Source organism: Castor canadensis, chromosome 11 (assembly GCF_047511655.1).
Source record: "Castor canadensis chromosome 11, mCasCan1.hap1v2, whole genome shotgun sequence".
Lineage (NCBI taxonomy): Eukaryota > Metazoa > Chordata > Mammalia > Rodentia > Castoridae > Castor > Castor canadensis.
In genome coordinates, this window is record NC_133396.1 from 8,782,036 (window position 1) to 8,800,766 (window position 18,731).

General features: G+C 46.3%; 1 long non-coding RNA gene across 2 annotated transcripts; it reads right to left on the reverse strand.

Annotated features, from left to right (window-relative positions):
* Nucleotides 1-649: 649 nt before the first annotated feature.
* LOC141413676 (uncharacterized) lies at nucleotides 650-18,375 on the reverse strand. Of its 2 annotated transcripts, none has more exons than XR_012438442.1 (3): nucleotides 18,112-18,375; nucleotides 13,673-13,822; nucleotides 650-2,808 (listed from the first exon to the last, which is right to left on the reverse strand). It is a non-coding gene; the product is annotated as an uncharacterized lncRNA (long non-coding RNA). The 2 variants fall into 2 exon arrangements; XR_012438443.1 differs by lacking the exon at nucleotides 650-2,808 and adding an exon at nucleotides 12,726-13,465.
* Nucleotides 18,376-18,731: the final 356 nt, after the last annotated feature.

Here is an 18,731-nt window from a genome sequence, read left to right on the forward strand (position 1 = left end):
CAAAAGACACATGATTTTGCAGTTTGAAAAAAAATTTTTACTTGAATTTAGATGATGTTTTTCATTCTCTGATGAGACACTGCAAGCTCAGATTTAAATATGTTCATATTAATAAGGCTTTCATTCATTCAGATTCAGAACAACTTCACTGTCTTGTGTTCATCTTTGAATGCTCTGTCATAAATGATGTAAATAATATTTGATGGAGAGGGGGAGGTTTTTGGTCTACTTGAGGGAACAAGCTTTTCAAGCTTTTAGAAATGTGGGCTTGGAAGCAATTAGTGTGTTAATTAGGGTGGGTTCTTATCAGATCCACTGAACCTCTTCTTGGCTGTGCCCTCCTACAGAGGTACAGTGTACTTGGAAATAATACAGGCAGCTCTGCCTGCTGTGCTCTCTCTAACTCTGCCACAGAGGTCTTTACTAATTCTGACCAGCCCTCCTCTCTGAGGGTGACCTCAGGGGCTATGTATGGGGAGGATTTGGGGGCTTGATGGGTGTCCAGGGAGTCCCCAGGAGGCCTTCCCCCAAATACTTGATGAGCAGGAACACACACGTGACATGAGTCATGCCCAAACAACTCCAGGTGGTTTACCCAAAACAATATTTGGCAGTTGTATTTCTTGTCTTTCTAATTGGACGGGTGAAGAGATGGATTGACAGCTGGGGAGCTGAAAGTTGGAAAATATGTGGACATTTCAGAGAAGGCCCTAACAGTTGCATAACGCCACTTGAGTGTCAGTTTCTGCATCAAGGCTGTGTGTCTTGGTACAGTGAGTGCACGTTGTATTTCTGATGGTGGGGAGGGCCTGGGGGTTCAGGACACCTACATTCTAGCTTAGGTTCTGTTAATAATGAGCTGCAGGACTTCAGATCAGTCACTCTGACTATGGATTAGTTAGGATTTACAGCATACTGAATTCAATAAGAATGATATATTGGGGAAATTAGATGCTTTCAAAGAGTAAGCACCAAATGAATGAGGTTTTATTTGACTTTATTGTCTGGTTAAAAGAGTGAATGTGGGCTGGATCACAGTCTTGTTCGGCAGATTCCCAGATGGTTAAACAACCATACGCAAGGTATCAATCAAAGGCTCTTTTCACATCATAGTTGTGCTCCATTCTGGTCTCAATTTGTATCAGTGACTTGACTGAAGATCAAGAAGGGCTAAAGATGACACCAGGCTAGAAGCTCAGCTGACATGATGAATGCAAGCGCCAGGATCCCTGATGATCTCCCTAGACCCCAGCCCTCAGCCAAACCAACAAGATGGAAGACTTTCAACCCTTGCTGTTCAATTTCATGTGGTTTCAAATTCAGAAGCACAAGAAGTAGATTAGAGAGCCCTCCGTTGGCAGCAGCTCACATGAAAGAGATCTGGAGGTTTTAGTTGACCACAAGCATAATATGATCCACCAGTGAGACTGTTGCTAAAAACACTAAAATACTTGTAGGCTGCCTTAATAGACAGATGGCGTGCAGATCCAGGGAGGTGACATTGCAGAGTCTTCTGGCCTGAGCAGGCCATGTCAAGAGAAATATGTTCAGCACAGAGCATCACATTTGAAGAGGAAAAGAATGACCACTGAGGAACAAGTGAGCACATAGAAATGGATTCACTCATATGGTAGAGACCAGCAGGATGCTCACCATTCCACAATCTCTTCCTGGGTACCTGGAAGTCAACATTTCCCAGCATACCCTGGCTTAGGCCAGCTGATAGCTTCTGGCTGATGGAATTGGGCAGAGCTGATCCACTCCATTTCCAGTTTTTCCCTGCAAAGTCCTCACAATGCTGTGTCTTGCTCTTTTCCATCATTATCCTGAGGGTATGGGAGAAAAAAAGATCCAAGGAGCTGAGCACTGAGAATCATTTGGAATCCCACTTGGAAGCTCCCATTTGGACTGTGACATGAATGAACAATGAACTTATATTGTATTAGCTATTGATATCTGGGGAGTGTTATAGTAACTAGCATCAATGACCCTGGTCACTCCCAGATGACTAAGAAAATCAAAGGAAGAATGGTTATATACTAATAATATGTGTGCTGGATGAATACATTGAGATATACCGCCTTTTCTCACAGCCATATGGCATGTTAGACAATGGAAGATGATTTTGCTTTCTGGAGGTTCCTAAGGAAATGGTCAATGCTCTTCTTGCTTGATACCATCTCCAGTGATAGTCCTGCGTTTTTTTTTTCTTTATTAGTTGTCCAGTCAGATCTTCCTCCCTTGCTATTATGTGACCTTGAGCAAGTTACCTGACCACTCTGGGACTCAGTTTCTTTATCCATATACAGGGCAGGAAACTAACACCTACTTTATGGAGTGGTTGTGATGATTAAATGGATTGAACACACAACCTACAGTAGCATCTAGATGTGTCACTAGCTGTTTCTTTCTAAGAGGTCGGCCTCAAGAACAAAGACCTGAAAGGTCAGGCCATTCAAGCTTTGAACAACTGGGGAAGAGATCAGATTTGGGTTCTTCTGTAAATGATGAAGTCAAGACCTCACTTGCCCCTCAGTTTCCTGGATGGGGTGGGAGTGCTGTGGCTGCAGGGGAGAAAGGGGTAGATGTTCAGGTGCAGAGGTAGAGCCCCTGTTCCTAGGAGAGTACTCAACCGTAGAAGCAGGGCCTGACAGCTGGGGAAAAATCCACGCTGAGTGCACTGTCATAAAACTGAAGGTTGACACCTGCTGAGGATGGAGGTTTCCATCTGGAATCCAGCAACCAGATCCCCCAGGGCTCCAGGGGCCACATGAGCCTGGGGTTTGCAGAGAGTGTCCATGAAGGGAACTGTTAAAAGAAGTTGAAGATTGTCTGTCCTTGGGCAGTCAGTATGAGTTATGGGCAGACTGTGTATTGCTGGGGCAAGAGTGCTCTGTTACCCAATGACCCTGCTTCATAATTGCTGTGGCCCTTGGAAGAGCTACTGTCTGAGATTCACTTTTCCCTTCTGAAAAATGGGAGTAATAATACCTGCTCTGTCATACTTAAGAGGAAATAACAACAGCAAGACTGTGGGTATGGAAGACTTTTGCAAACTCATTTATCCAGTCACAAAGTGCAAGCCACGTGCAGGTGTCTCTGGACCAGTTTCGTTGAAGAAGAAACACTCCCTCACTTCTAAAATGGGCTCTAGCTGTTCCTGGAGGCAAGAGGCACCAAAAGTGCTATTTCTGGAAACCAGAAACGATGAGTAAGAGCCCAAGGACACAGGAGAAATGGTGGTGCAAGTGTGGAGATAGAGTGAGAGGTATACCCTGGGGGGTATTCTTAGGACAAGAGCCCTCCAAGGAGCTGTGGGTATGGGGCTGGGGCCAGCCCTACACTGGCAGCATCCATGCTGCCTTTGCTCTTGGTCTTTCACAGTGTTCACCTGCAGGTGGGACTGTGACCCCACCCCTAGTCAGCAGGGTGGGTGGGTGAGGAATCTTGGAAGGAAAGTACAGATGCTTGAGCATCTCACTTCATAACTCAGGGCTGGCTAAGGCCAGTGTGGAGTTTCACACTCTGCAAAGGCCGATCATGAAGCATTCTTCCAAAATGAGAGAATATACCTTTTCTTTTCCTTTTCCCAATAAAATAATTAAACAGGGATTTCCCAAGACCTGCCACCCCACCAGCTCTGGCTGTTTCTAGGTGGGCACTCCACCAGCCCATTCTGGCTGTTTCTGTGGGGAGTGGAGAAGCTGGGCTGGCTAGGGACTTGGTTGGTGACAGAGAGAGTGGACTGGCTGAGAAGTGTGTTGGGGTCTCAGAGGACACTGGGGAGGGGGTGTGCTGACTTCTCACCACCCCAGGTGACATACTACTTCCCACGTCCCTGGGTCCCCAGGGCTGCAGCCAGCTGTGTGCTTGACACATGTGTTTGGCATTATCAATGTTTTTGCAATAATAACTGTGGTCTTGAAAGGGACTAAAATTAATGAAAATGCAGCCCTCTGTCACATTTCACATTATTATCATAGGAATGCAAATGACCTTCTCTGGGGGTCATCTTGTCCCTCACCGGCCTCTGCTGGATTTTTCCCCAGGTAACCCTATTAGCTGGACTTAGAAGATTACTGCTAAGAAAGAATCTGCGGCCTTAGAGCTTCAAGTTTCTTTTAAGGAAATCTTTCTTGGTATTTAAACCATGAAGAAGCAAAGCACTAGTTTGATGATGTGTTTGCAATTTGCAGAATTATGCCGAGGACACCTGCCCTGCTGTTTTCATCAGACTACAGCCTGTCCCCCTCTGAAGAGTACGGTCTGAAAGCATCTCTTAGTACAGTGAGCAGTTTGGCTCTTGCTTCAGGGTACTCTTGACGTTTGGTATTGGTTTGCGTGGCGGGGGCTATTCTGTGTGTTGCAGGGTATTTAGCAGTGTCTCTAGCTTCTCCCAGTAAGTGCTGGGAGCATCCTAACTGCCTGTTCCTCTTTGCAAAAATCAAAACTGTCCCTAGACATTTCCAAAAAGCCCCTGGGGGACAAAATCATGTCCAGTTGAGAACCACTGATTTAGGGAAAACCTCTCTGGAATCCTGTCCACCCCCACCCCTGATGATGACACCCACTCCCTGCTTTAGGGAAGCATCCAGGTTAAAATGACATGGGCGTGTGTCACCCTCACTCATGAGCAAGGGAACAAATGACTGGCAGTGATTAATATCCTGAGGTTTTCAAGTGATTCACTTTTTAAAACAAGTTAGAGCAGGTACTGACATAGCAACATCCATTTCACTGCCTCACACGGCGATATGTTTTTCTGAGTGGCCAGAATAGACCATCACTCCCAGCCTGTCTCATGTAGGTCACAGCCCAGACCAGGTCACTCACTGCTGCCAGTGGACCATGAGTAGTGAGGTGATTACAAATTATTGCCCTGTTTTACTGCTGTCTTATTCATCACAGCTGGGTTTGTTCATGGGACTGTGTTGCACGTACAATCGTCATCTTTATTTTATTTTTATTTTTCAGTGCTAGGGATGAAACCCAGGGCTCCTGTATGCGAGACAAATGCTCTACCACTGAGCTACACCCCCAGCCCCCAGGTCTGTTATGCTTGAACTTGACCTGTATGAGAATCTGGACTGCCAAGGCTGTGTTAGCACTGTTGGTCTCAATTTTACTCTCCTCCACTCACTGTGCTCCATCTGCATGCCCCTCGTCCTCTTCCTCTTCTTCCTTACCACACAGCCCTCAGCATTTCATCTGATGCTCTGAGCATAGCTCGCTCCTTCTCCTCATGTCTTAGCTCATGTCACCTTCTTAGGAAGTCTGGGTACACCTGGCATCTACCTAGTCAACCTCTATCATCTTGCCAAGACCAGGTCACTATCTACTTCATCCTGGTTTGTTGCTCCCACGGTCTTGTGGGGATCCCCAGGAAGTCAATGCTGAGATGGAGTTAGAGTTTACTGGGGGATAACCCATAGGAAAGAAAAGGGGAGGAGGCAGGACTGGACAAGGGGAGTCATTGGAATGTGGAGACTAGAAAAGGCTCTGCCAGACTTGAGGGAGCTTTGAAGCAGAGACTGCCCACTGGAGGACTCCCTAGGGGTAGAAAAAGCTTGGCCCTTGGATCGCCATTTTGCTGGGTCATTGGTCAAGCCATCTGAAGAAGAGCAATACCTCAGTCTGAAAGCTCAAGAGGACTTTGATGACACATGGGCTGGAGATTGTCAGCCAGTCTCAGAAAGAGAATCTTTTCTTGAAGGGAGGGCTGAGTGGGCATCTCCATCCTTGTCCTGCAGGGCTACAGTGTACGTAGGTCTGTCCTTGACTGATTCCATTCCATAGCCTGGCACATGGGAGGTGCTCAAATAACATCATAGAAAGACAAACATGTGTCATTAGGGGGAGAAGGCAGAGAACACTGATGCAAGGTATTGAACTATTTTTCATCCTACAACACTTCCAAGATTACAAAAATATCATGGTTGGAGATCCTATAGCTTGCCTGTTATCAACTGGCTGAGTGGCACCTTTCAAGCCTATGTAAGTCACATGGTTAGGGTAGGGCAAAAGCCCAGAGAGTCCCAGAGGAAAGGAAAGCAGCACTGTGGGGTGGGCCAAAGGCACTCACCAGGGGGCCTGTCAAACCGGAATGGTTATCAGGTCTGGCAGAGCCCAGCATCGTGGGTGGCCAAACAAACCTCAGATATGGTGTTCCCAGAACTGGGGTGGGAGAGATTGTCCTTTTCCTTTCGTTAGTCTCCTGTCCCAGAATTTTCCTCTCCCAGGGGACCCCAGTGGGGCTGGGTTTGTCACTGAGTCACTATCCTTCTCTGGGGCAGATTGAAGCCCAAGATTTCAAGGAAACAGGCCCATCAATGCAAAAGCCCAGGTGTGCACAGCAGGCAGTGAGACCAAGGGATCTTCTGGGTGGTAGGTACACTGTGGGCAAGTAGGCACCCAGGAGCCTTAGCGTAAGGAGGGGAAGATGTATAAACTCCATGCACTGTGTGGAGAGGAAGAGGGTAGCAGGGTCTCTCTTGGAAAGCAAACTGACTCAGAGGGAGAGGGGGAAACCTCAGTTTACAAATTTAGAATTGCAAGAACGGGAACTTCCGTCCCTTCCCCTCCCCTCCCCTCCCCTCTCCTCCTCTTCCTTCCCATTCCCTTCCTTTGTCTTCCCTTCCTTTGCCTTTCTTTTTTCTTTTCTTGAGACAGGACCTCACTATATAGACCTCAAATTCATGACCCTCTTGCCTCAGTCTGTTGAGTGCTGTGTTGACAGGTGTGTGCCACCAAATTTGGCTAGAAGTTTGTTTTCTTCCAGCCCTGGTGTTTCAGGGTCCTTCCCATCCTTTTGCATCAGAGATGAAGAAGGCTAGAGGAGTGCTTTGCTATTGGGGGTGGGGCTGTGTGCCCCCTCTGTCCACATCACTTGTCCACACTGGGCTCTATTGAGGCCCCCAGAAACTTATCATGGTCACTGCCAGCTTGTCTCTTGTTTCTAACCAGAGGCCTGAAAGGGCCACATGCCTCTGCTTACTTCTTCACGGTGCCCTTGCACCCTCCTCTTGGTTCTCAGAATATCACCGCACTCTCTGCTCTGCATCTGGCTCTCTTGGCTCCTCCTCCCCCCAAAGGGAGTCTCTCTTCACCTTTATCTTAGAGTCACTTTCCTCTTCCTCACCATATGTTATCCCAAATCAGTTGTTTGCTATACATTTCAAAAGTCTTTGTTGAAATACCCAAACCAGAATTCATTATTTCTTTGTTTTTTTTTTTTTAATGCAAATTCAACAGGGCCACTCCAACCAAAGGAGGAAAGAACAAGAAGTGTAAGGTCATCATGTGCAGGAGGCAGAGGTGGGCATTGGCTAATATCTCACCAGCATTACCCCACCACTCTTGCTTTGGGGTCTTTCCCTGCCCGGATCTCTCCAACCTCATCAAGAGACTCTTCCCCTTTCTCATAGAGGTTGAGCTGGCCCAACTGGGAGAACTAAGAAATTGGTGCCATCTTCCATTATCTTTGGCAGCAAAAAGTATAATCACGCACCCATGGGGATGAGTGTTCATTTCTCTCCATTAGCAATTCTGTCCTTTGCAATGGCCAGATGCCAAGCAGAAGCCAGGAGGGCAGGGAAGCAGCCCCAGCTCTGGGAGGAAAGGTGCTATCCATGTGACAGAAACATAGAAAAGGACCATCATCATCAGACCCAGATGGAGGCCAGCTCATCTGAGCCCACACTAGGCAGTGTGTTGATGTGGACGGGGCCTCTAAGGACTTAGAAATCAGAGACACTCAGTCTTAAATATTAGTCCTGCAGATTGGAGATTCTGGGAAACACATTTCATTTCCCTTTTCCTTATCTTGAAATGAACACAGCAGTTATGAAGATAAAATACAATGGTGTTCATAAAACCTTGAGAACATAGTTTGGCCTGGCTTTTCATACTCAATTGCTTCTCGGTCCTTTTCCTTTCTCTTAGCAAGCCAACAGATGAGAGAGCGGCTTTCATCTCTGTGGTCATGAGTATTTATTCAAGGCTCAGAATTCACCCAAATAACCCTCTAAAAACTAAAATCAAGCAATTGCAGAAGAAGAACATTGAAACCCTCCTTCACTTTCTTTCTTAGCTCTGATACCTGGAAGGATGGGTAATCAGGTATCTCAGCTCGGCCCTCACATGGTGTGACTCAGAGTCTTGCAATGCCCTGAATTGCTAAGGGACTTATTTCATAGCTGAAATTCTCTCACTGGTAAGAAATGTTTCCTTATTCAGTATCAATTTCTTCCGCTGTTTGGCTCTATGCCATTTCTTTGTCACGGATGCTCACCTGCTACAAGCAAGGCCACAAAACTTTAGAAGGAAATGCTCAACAAACTCTCTGCCTTTTAGTGAGCTTATCATATATTGAAACCCAAAGTCAGCAGGAAGAATGATGGGGAGTGACTTTTTTATTAAGCCATGGAGGGAGCAGGTAGTACCACAACTATGGCTTCTACAATCAGACTTTCTCAGCTTTTGTACACTTTGAGGTCAAGGTCACCTCTCCAAAAGCTCTTATGCTCTGGAAGCAAAGACATGCCGGGATTTCAGGGGAAAGGCTGACTTTGTGAGAATGGCAGAACAAGTCTAAGGCTTGGAAAGGCAGAGCCCAGTGACAACAGGGTCATTTGTATAGAAGGCCATTCTCCTCTTTGGAGCAAGGACATTCAAGTAATATGTGAATTGTACCTTGCGCTCCTCAGATGTGAGTCTTTGGATGAGGAATGAAGGATGTTGACAACATTCCTTGGGAATTAAGTTATTTCATCCTGATTCAGAGGGTTGGAGCTGAGCGGAGCATAGAGAAGAGAACATGTCACTAAAATAGGTAATGTCTCTGTCATTTATTTTTGCCACATAGCTTCACTCTTGCCTGGAGGTGATGAATCAGTAATACCACCTGTGGAATCAACAGTGCAGATTTACTTACTTTCCTTGGGCTACCCCAGTGGGGAGCCCAGGCAGAGGACTTTTAAAGGACCATCCCATTTTAGAAAAGCTCTTTTATCTTCTTTTGCCAAGAAGAAGAGGTGGTATCTGCACAAAGTTTCCCACAGACCTGCTGTGGAGCTGACAGTTGTCACGAGTGGTTACCAATGATGGAAAAGACTCGGGCAGAGGCTAGGCTCACAGTCATGGCAGTAAGAACTGGAAGGCACCTCAGAAATAACGAGGCCACACAAGAACCTCATCTCACAGATCAAGAAATAGAGGCTGGGATTGGACTAGAAGGGGCCGGTTAGTGGTAGAGGTGGAGAAGAGTGCAGGCTCATAGACATGTACATGTCCAAATAGTTCATGATATTTGAGCTAAAGTCTAGTCATGGTTGTGCGTGTCTCCCACATTAGATGGACTGTATGTGTGGGTTTCCCATTTGCCCCTCTCTACCCTGCTCTTCCCTGTCCTGTGCCCCAGGAGACTAACCTGCATGAATTTCATCAAAACTCTCCCTGCCCTGTGGATTGGCTCTGGGCAATGATGAGTTTGGATGGCAAATGGGGACAGAGAGGAGAGGAAAGCAGAGGTAGTCACCATCCCCTCCCTGCTCCATCTCTCCACATTGTCCCTGGCAACTGTTCCCTCAACAGTGTCTGATCCCCTCACTATATGAACCCCTCACAAGGACACTGTACCTCACAGTTTCCCTGTACCTATCCATGCCTCGAAGGACAGTTCCTTTACTAAAACACCTCTAAACCACCTAATTTGAGTATGCCATGCATTTCCCACTGACAACTTAACTGACTTGACACAGTAACTGGAAATGCGGTAGAAGATTCTTAAGATCATAATTGCTTTTGTTTAAACCCCTTTGCTTTTTTTTTTTTTTTTAATGGCAGTCTGGGATTGAAACTCAAGACTTTGCACTTACAAGGCACGCACTCTACTGCTTGAGCCATACCTCTAGTTCATTTTGCTCTGGCTATTTTGGAGATAGGATCTCCCCTTTTGCCCAGGCTGGCCTGAGCTGTGATCTTCCTATTTTTTGCTTCCTGCTGTTACTGAGATGACAGGTGTGTGTCACCACATGCAGCTTTTTTCCTTTGAGATGGAAGTCTCCCAAACTTTTCTTGTTTGGGCTGACCTGAAACTTCGATCCTCTCAATCCAAGTTTTCCACATAGTTTGGGATGACAGGTGTGAGCCACAGGCACCTAGCTACCCCTGCACAGGAGTTTATGGGATTTGAGACGACTCTGAAATAACCACAGGAACGGCAAAACATTTTCTTTGTTTTCCCTTTCATCATTATTCTTGGCGTTATTTAAAATTGGCCTGTGACAACATTCTGGATGAAAATAAATAAAACAACGCACCAATCTCTCCTTCCCCAGCCTTACTCTCACCCTCTTCCTCTGGGTAGCTGTTAGGACAGCCTAGTGCATTTGCTTCTGGCATTAGGCATTTTTGTATAAATATCACACACATGCACAAAATGTATGTATACAAATTTAGAGTTTATAAAACATACACATGGCTCACAGTATGCTATGGCCTGAATTTTGGATTCCCCCAATATTCATATACCTCCCAAAGGGATGGTAGTGGAAGATGAGGACTTTGGGAGGTAGCTAAATCATAAGGGCATGGGATTCGTTCCCTTCTAAAAGAGGCCGGAGAGAGCTTTGTCCTGCGAGTCCCTTCTGTCATGACAGTATACAGCAAGAAGTCAGAAGTCTGCAACTCAGAACCTGACCATATTGATACCTTGTCATTGAACTTCCAGCCTCCAGAACTGTGAGGAATAAATCTCCATCATTTATAAGCCACTCCATCTATGGTATTTTGTTACAGCAGCCTGAGCTGACTAAGACACAGTACACAGCTCTGCTGTTTTCCCTGTCAGTATATATGAATACCTTATCCTTTTTAACTGTAGTATGATATTCCATAAAATGGATATATGATAAAGTATTTTACTTTTCTGTTATCAGTGATGAATAGATTTTTTTTGGTAACTTTTAGTTGTTATAAATAAGATTATAATGAAGGTTGCATGTGCACACATATGTGCACATATGGGGGGCTTCTGTGGGATAAATACCTAAATGTAGAAATGCTATCTTAAAGAACATCCATAACTTAAATTTGGTAAATCTATCGAGAAGGTCATACCAATAACTCTTCAACTCTTTGCCTAATTAATCAATTGAATTTTGCCAATCAGATGGAAAAATTAAGAAATACTTTAAAAATATTCACTTTTGTAACTACTGTGAGAAGTTTTTTTACTCTTTTTTTGTCATTTGGTTTTCTTCTGGAACTTTTTTCTTTCCATTTTGGGAATTTTATCTTTGTCTAGGTTGCTATCTATGATCCGGGGGTTATCTTTGGGTGTGGAGGGAAGTATGTTCAAGTCTTGGTCTCATTTTTACAATTATATTCCAAGTTCAAAGCATATGATTTTGTCTGAGACTTTTTCAAAAACTGAGTTTAAGACATAAAAGAAGAAAATCCAAATCTTATAACACTGGAGCACTTATCCCATATGTTCACTTATATAATTTCTATTATATTAATATATAAATATAGTTGGTATATTTCTATGAATCTATTTCATGTATCTAATCTCTTTTATTTATTTATCTACTATGTCTGCTTTTAAAATTATCTCTCATGTTCTCTGCCTTGTTCTTAAGGTAGAACTGTCCCAGGAGGGATTAAGGCATGTATCCCAAAGGCCTGGGGATAACAATCACTGTGAAGGTCATAGAATATCCAGTTCAACTTTATGTATACTGTACACACACACACACACACACACGCACACACACATACATGCATACATGCACGCGCAAGGGACCATCACCAATTCAATGGAGCTAAATTTGACCCCAAGTCTTCTGATTCCCAGACCTGTGTCTTCTCCATGATGTTGGGTTAATTTTCCTAATTTAATTCAGTCTAACTTAAATTCCATTAATGGACAAATATACACTAACAGGATGAGGTGGGGAGGGGTGGCTTGGAAATGCACATAGTCTCCATCAGAGAACTGTGAAATGAAAGTAGAACTTGCTTATTGTGTTTTTGGGTGGGAGCACAGCAGAGCCTACAAAACGGCCTTGGAGCATCTCATCAGTGAGATTGGGATGGTGAGTTTTCTGTGTAAACTCGGCCTGACCATAGAAGCCAAGTATTCAGTCAATGCTAATCTAGATGTTGCAGTGAAGGTATTTCATAGACATGGTTAACAACTACAATCCATTAACCTTGAGTAAAGGACGTTATCCTTGATAATGTCGATGGGCCAATCCAATCAGTTGGCCTTAGAAGCAACAACTGAGGTTTCCCAGAGAAGAAATTCTGCTTCCAGCTTGCAGCATCAACTCCTACCCCAGTCTCCAGCTCACCCACCTGCCCTGTCAGTGTCCCACTCAAGACCACAACAGAAGTGTCATCAGTCAGTCAGCTTGCCTTATGGATTTCAAATTTACAAGCCCCTACAACTGCCAAGAGTCATTTCCTTCAAACAAATCTCTTCATATGGACAGTTATCACCAGTCAGCATCCCTTCTGTATCTGTAGTGGACAGATAATATTTTTTTAAAAAAGTTCAAGGGCTGAGGATGTAGCTCAGTGGTAGATGCTTGCCTGGCATGTGCAAGACCCTGGGTTTGATCCCCAGCATGGTGGAAAAGTAAATAAATAAATAAATAAATAAATAAATAAATAAATAAAACACAGGTAGTTCCCAAAAGCAAAATTTAACTTTGGTGCATGTTTAATATTATAGACTCCATAAAATGAAGCGTGAGTAGGATTTTATTAGATACACAGAAGGATACACAGAGGGTACACAGAAGGATGTGTAGGTGATATGCAAATATGGTGTTATTTTATATAAGGAACTTTAGTATCTATGAATTTTGGTATCTGTAGGTGTCCTGGAACCACCCCCCTCATGGATACAATGAGAAAACTGTGTTTCTCTGTATTTACATATATATGTATGCACACACACACATGTCCTATTGGTTCTGTTTCTTGGAGAACCTGACTGATATAGATTTAGTACCTTGTACTAGTTTAGATATTAAGAACAGGACACTGTGAGACCCGGAAGCTGCTGAGCCTGCAGAACAGAATCTCACGAAGCAATAAGGCTGGGTCCTGCCTACTGCTTCCAGAGACACCAGCTGCTTCTCCCTGTCCTATGCTCAGCCACATTTGGTGTCCAGCTTTCCTAGGTGGCTGGTCCCTGATCTTCCTTCACCATTGAGAGAGATCTCCAGTCCTTCCTGGTGGCTGTGAATGCCATCCCCATTACCAGTCAGTTCGTCATTTTGCAATCCTTGTCATCTGTGAACAAGCACACCTCCACAAGCCTGCCATCTCTGACTCCTTCCTTCCCAAGCCTCTGGCCGCTAGAGTCTGCCAGCTGTCTCTGTTGGGTCAGCTGTTGGCTTTTCCCACTGGTGATGACTCCCCATGTGCATGGGGAAGGTACAACCTGCAGAGGCTGAGGACCACGTGAAATGAAACAGGAGAATCCACTCGTGATCTTCATTTCCCCACTGAACCACCCAGACACTGCTCCCTACCGCAGCAAAAGAGTAGGGGGAAAAAAAAGAGTGCCTTGGGAAAGATCTGCCCATTAAAAAAATAAGTAATAAAAAAATAAAACCTCTTAGACTATAGAGGTAGCTTTTGGGGAGAGGAAGCTCACCAGAGTAGACCTGCAGAGTTTCCTGTTTGCAGGCAAGCGGGAAGCAGAGTGCAAACATCCTTCTTCATTTATGGTCTTTGTTCTTGCTCAGCCAGTGTGCTGTGCAACAGGGTGGCCTTTCAGGCGCATGCTTCTGTCTGTGTTATCTGCCTGGGATCAACGGAGCAAATGCATGAGAATGTGCTCGGGAGGCCTGCCAGATGTGATCATAATCACGACAGCTGGAGCTGGGGCCTCTTGCAGAATCTAGGATTGTGTCCCTCAGACCTGTCTCCTCTCCGGAGCCTGCATGTCAATGTGCCAGGCACATGACTGAGCACTGAAGGTGGAGGGGGACTCTCTCCCCGGCGGTCTATTAATGAGCTGACCTTGAGGGTGAGAGTTTCCATTGCTCCCGGCGGACAAGATGGCTAAAGATGACAAGATGAATTAAATGACTAATTCCTCCATTCACCCAGTGCGTCCATCCACTTTTCTCATGCTATTGGAATGACTTCTTTTGCTTTCTCTTCCCAACGCATCCCAGTTCATACCAGTTTCCCCAGTGTAGCTATTAAGAGCACTTTTCTCAACAGTGTCCCAGTTTGGAAGGTAAATTCTAGGGTCTCTCTATCTATAGCTCTCCTAGGCAGCCATGAAAAAAATCAAAGACCTTTTCTAGGAGCTAAGACAGGGCTTGGTTCAGAGAAGAACTTTTGGAAAGAAATGGTTATTATCATAAAAACGGGAGAGACTATTACTTGGGATTTGAAAGCACAAGGAAGGGGTTTGGGAATGATTGTGTCTGGCTTCCTGTATGGTCCTGGAGTGGGTGAGTGTGCAGGAAGAGTTAGATGACTAGGTGTGTGTGCATGGAGTCTGTGCAATGTTGTCACAACACGAAAAATCAGGCCCAGCTTTTAAATCCTACATCATGGAGGGGCTGGGGAATGAGTCAATAGCTTCGTGTAAGAAATCGGACTTGGGAGATAGGGCTGAGTCGAGTTAGAATTCAAGTGTGAGAAGAATCAGTCTCCAGGCGTGATATTTGTGGCAAAATGTCACTGCTCATCGAGTGGGCTGGATAGTTATGGGTCCATGTCATTTGTTTAGAGTGTGGCACAGATGGAAGCAGATTTGCCTATGTTCTCGCTTGGGGCTCACAAACATGGGAGGCAAGGAGAAGTGGGTATTACCACCATCCACACTTTTTTGCTTTTTAAGACAAAACATTTCCAAGGTTGCACAGGTAAAATTGACAGAATCCAGCACCACATGAACCCCACCCTGAGGTTCTTTCTACTTCATTTTCATGGAGGCCTTTACAGGGCTGGCCAAAACACTTTGCATGTGGATAGGTGTTTTGACACCTGCTGCAAGGTGAGCTTACTTGTGCAACCAAGGTTGGGGTAGGTTTTGTCTTAGCAGTTGGTACCATCACCAGATGGACCAGATAAAGTGATACACAAAGACGCTTTAAATCTTAGAACCTGTGTGCTAAAGGACCAGGCCAATGAATTTCCAACTTCAGGATTCCTACCCAGCACACAGCCAGGGCAAGATCTAGTCCTGTAAGCAGAAGCCAGACATGGAGGATGTGTGCAGCATGGCGCGAGCCCAGCTGCAGGGCTGGCGTTCTCACTACGTGATTGGGGACATGTGAAAGCAGGGCAATTGAACTGTGGGTGACCCCACAGAGCAATAAGGCTAATTAAACTTTTCTCCCCACACTTCAGTCAAGTCCCTCCTGCCCTTCCTCCTGATGGGGCGGCTGATAAGAAGGGATTGAATTTATGAAAAGCGATGAAGATGTTTGGATAAGCCAAGGTACCAAGGCAAGCCGGCCTGACGAGTCAGGGCCTGACAGAGGCAGAAGCCAGGCTGACAGCGTCATTTGGGCCAGGCAAGGCAGAAGGAGAGGAAGGGGGAGAACTGAATGCGAAATGGGATGTCCTGCAGGCTTTGCCTCCAGCATACACACCTTGGCAATTCAGGTGGAAATGGGCTTGCTGAGAGCTGTCTCTGCAGTGTCATTGCTGGGCATGACCCATGCCATCTGGTAGCCAGCAGCTTCCAGACCTGTCACCTGAGTCTGAGTAGAATCAGCAGGAGGATGTGCGAGTGAGGAGTAGGAAAGGGTGTGAGGCTAGGAGAAGTCACTTTTTGGCCCAGAGGCCAGGAGGTGAGATAGCCCCCTGGAACCAGGCACTGTGCAAAGGACTTTACGTGTACTCTGTCATTTCCTCTGATCATTTGAGTTAGTATAGTTATTATTGGGCCCATTGTATTATTGTGGAAAGAAGCTCAGAGAGATTTAATAACTTACTCACAGACACAGAAAGTGAAAGATCAGGAAATCAGAACCATGTAGTGAATTAAAATCAAACCAAACCAAACCAACCCGCCATCAACCAACCAACCAAACAAAAAAGCTAAGCAGTGAGCCTCTGGAGTCTTTGTTCCACGTGAACACGTTCTCAGCCAGTCTGCTGAGCTACATGGTAAGATGGGGAATCCCAGAGGGTCTATCAGGATTGGAGGGTGAGTGCCTGCTTCCACTCATCTCTTAGCCAGGTGGCTCCTTACTTGGCCCTCTTCACTAGCACCTCTGGCAGGAGCAGGTGCTATCTACAGACTGGGGACTCCCCCACCTCCAAGCTCTTGTGCTCACTGGGGAAGCATCAGCCCCCAAAGTCTTTGGAATAAAATCTTCCAACATCTGTGTGCAGGCACAGTCAGTGCTATGACTTCCCAGCCTTCCTGGTCTGGCTCCTGGTTCTGACTGCCTGAGACCTATGGTGCCTGCAGCTGCACTTACCCTGGATGTGCCTGCTCCCTGCCCCCCCTCACACTGAGCCTGAGAATCATGGATAGTGGCTGCCTCTAGTGTACAAAGAGGGACCAGGAGAATGACCGGCTGGCGTGAATGTAGTGTCCTCGGGGGTAGATGTGTCCCATCACAATTTACCTCTAAATTAAAGGGAGACCCTGACCCTACCATGCTTGGGAAGGGGGAAAGGCAGAGGTAACGGCTGTCCTTGGCACAATTCCCCTATCTCCTGGCTTCTGACTTTCTTCTGCGTCCTATAGGTGAGCCTGGAGGAGGTGAGGTCTGTAGGCCACACCTGTTGACTCAGGTCCCCTCCACAAACAGAGCTGCTACCTTCTCCTTTGTCCCGTGGTGGAGACTCCAAGCATTTAAATTAACCCATTCCATAGGAAAGGGAAGCCACACGTAGCCATGAGTACGTGATTTTGAATGCCAGATTTTCCGTGCATTTCCCTGTGTTGGTATGATACAGATAATTAAGGCTGGGACTGTCTGGTCTGGTCTGGTCTGATCCAGTGGGGGTTGAGAGGTAATAAGAAAGTATAAAGCTATCCCTGAGGAGCTGTCTGTGCATCTTGAGATCAAATGCTCACCATTCTGGTTAAAGGCAAGGCCGATGTATAAATCAGCTCGAGTCATTTAAGCCAACAGTTCTGACTTGGTTTTAATATTGGTCAGGGTGCCCACGACTCATTTCATTAGTGTCAGTTTAACAGTTGGCTACGTGGGCCAGGGGTAATATTAATGATTACTTGTTAGTTAAGTGGACATGAGACTTTTACATAAAATGCCACTGGCTAGAGACCTGTGCAGGGCTGTCTGGGCAGAGTTTCTTAGTTCAGCCGGTGATGGTTAGGAGTGTACAAAAGATCCCCAGATCCCCGGCGGGTCTGGCTGGGCCTCCCCTGGAGTTCGGCCCAGGAGGCCCCTGGAAAGGTGAGCTGCCTCCCCTCTGGGGCTGAGTCATTGTCTGGGCCACAGTTTTCTCTGCAGAACCAGAGACCAGCAAAGAGGCAACTCTCTAAAGCCCAGAAGTAGAGAGAGTGGCCCCTAGGACCGCCCTCCTGGGGAAGAGGCTGCTAGAGCAGGCTGGGTTGGGTTTTTCTTGTGCCAAGAGGGGAATGCCCACCAATGATTTACACAGACATTTATAGAAAGCACACAGGTTTACTCATTCATAAAATGGAAGAACAGTGTGTTTTTTGCCCTGGCTGGGCTCTGGGGCAGCTCTCCGGGTAGTGTGGCTGATTGTAATCACTTCCGGACATGCCCTGATTTGCCTGTGGGGAGAAGGCCAAGGTTGCATGGGAACAGGGCTGCAGATGGAGCTCTGAGTGCAGGCTGCCTGCCCTGTGGATTGGAGCCAGATTGAATGGTTAGCAGGGGTCCAGCACCCCCTGCCTTTCCCCTACTTCCCCATGTCTTTTCCCAGACACTCTGTGCCTCCCAGGGGTTCCCTACGTTGTGCCCCAGGGCCCAGTGACATGAGGCCTTGAGGGTCACCATGTGAGACCTCAGGAGGAAGGGGGCTCTTCCTGGGTCCAGCTGGGCTTTCCATAGTGCCTGACCAGCCTGCAGACCAGTGGGAGCCCAGTTCAAGCCTTTGCTTCCCCAATTGCTAGTGACTCACCAAGCCAGCGTCTCCCATGTCTGTACCCAGCAGCCTTGCCTGTGGAGCAGTGGGTGAGTAGGCAGAGAGAATCAGTTCGTCAGAAGCCACAGGCCAACAAATAGGGATTTTCTTTCACTGCTGCTCTGAGCCCCCAGCTCCAGATATCAGTGGCTATGGACTGGCTTCGTTGGTAAACTTGTGACCAGCAGAGCTGAGCAGAATGCAAATGGGGTCTTTTCTGGTTTCCTCCTTTGCTTTCGAGCCAAAGGCTCAGAACTTTGGCCAAAGAGGTTTGAGGTTTGGACCAGATGACCCCTCTGTCGATGAGTGGTTCCGGCATTCCTCTGTTGTGGGAATCCCACAAAGGCCCGTGGGAACCCTGTGCACAGGAAAACAGAGAGGGGAAAGAGGGAAAGGGAGAAGAAAGGGCATGGATGGGGGGCAAAGCCAAAACCAATGCCTGCCCAGGCTGCTGTAAGTGAATTCCACAGCCAGGGTGGCTTAAACAATATGTGTTCATTTCTCACAGTTATGGGGACTGGATGTTCAAGATCAGGGTGTCTGAAGGGCTGGTTTCTTCTGAGAACTTCTTCCTGGGTTTACTGAGGGCCATCTTATCACTCACTTTTGTTATCCCC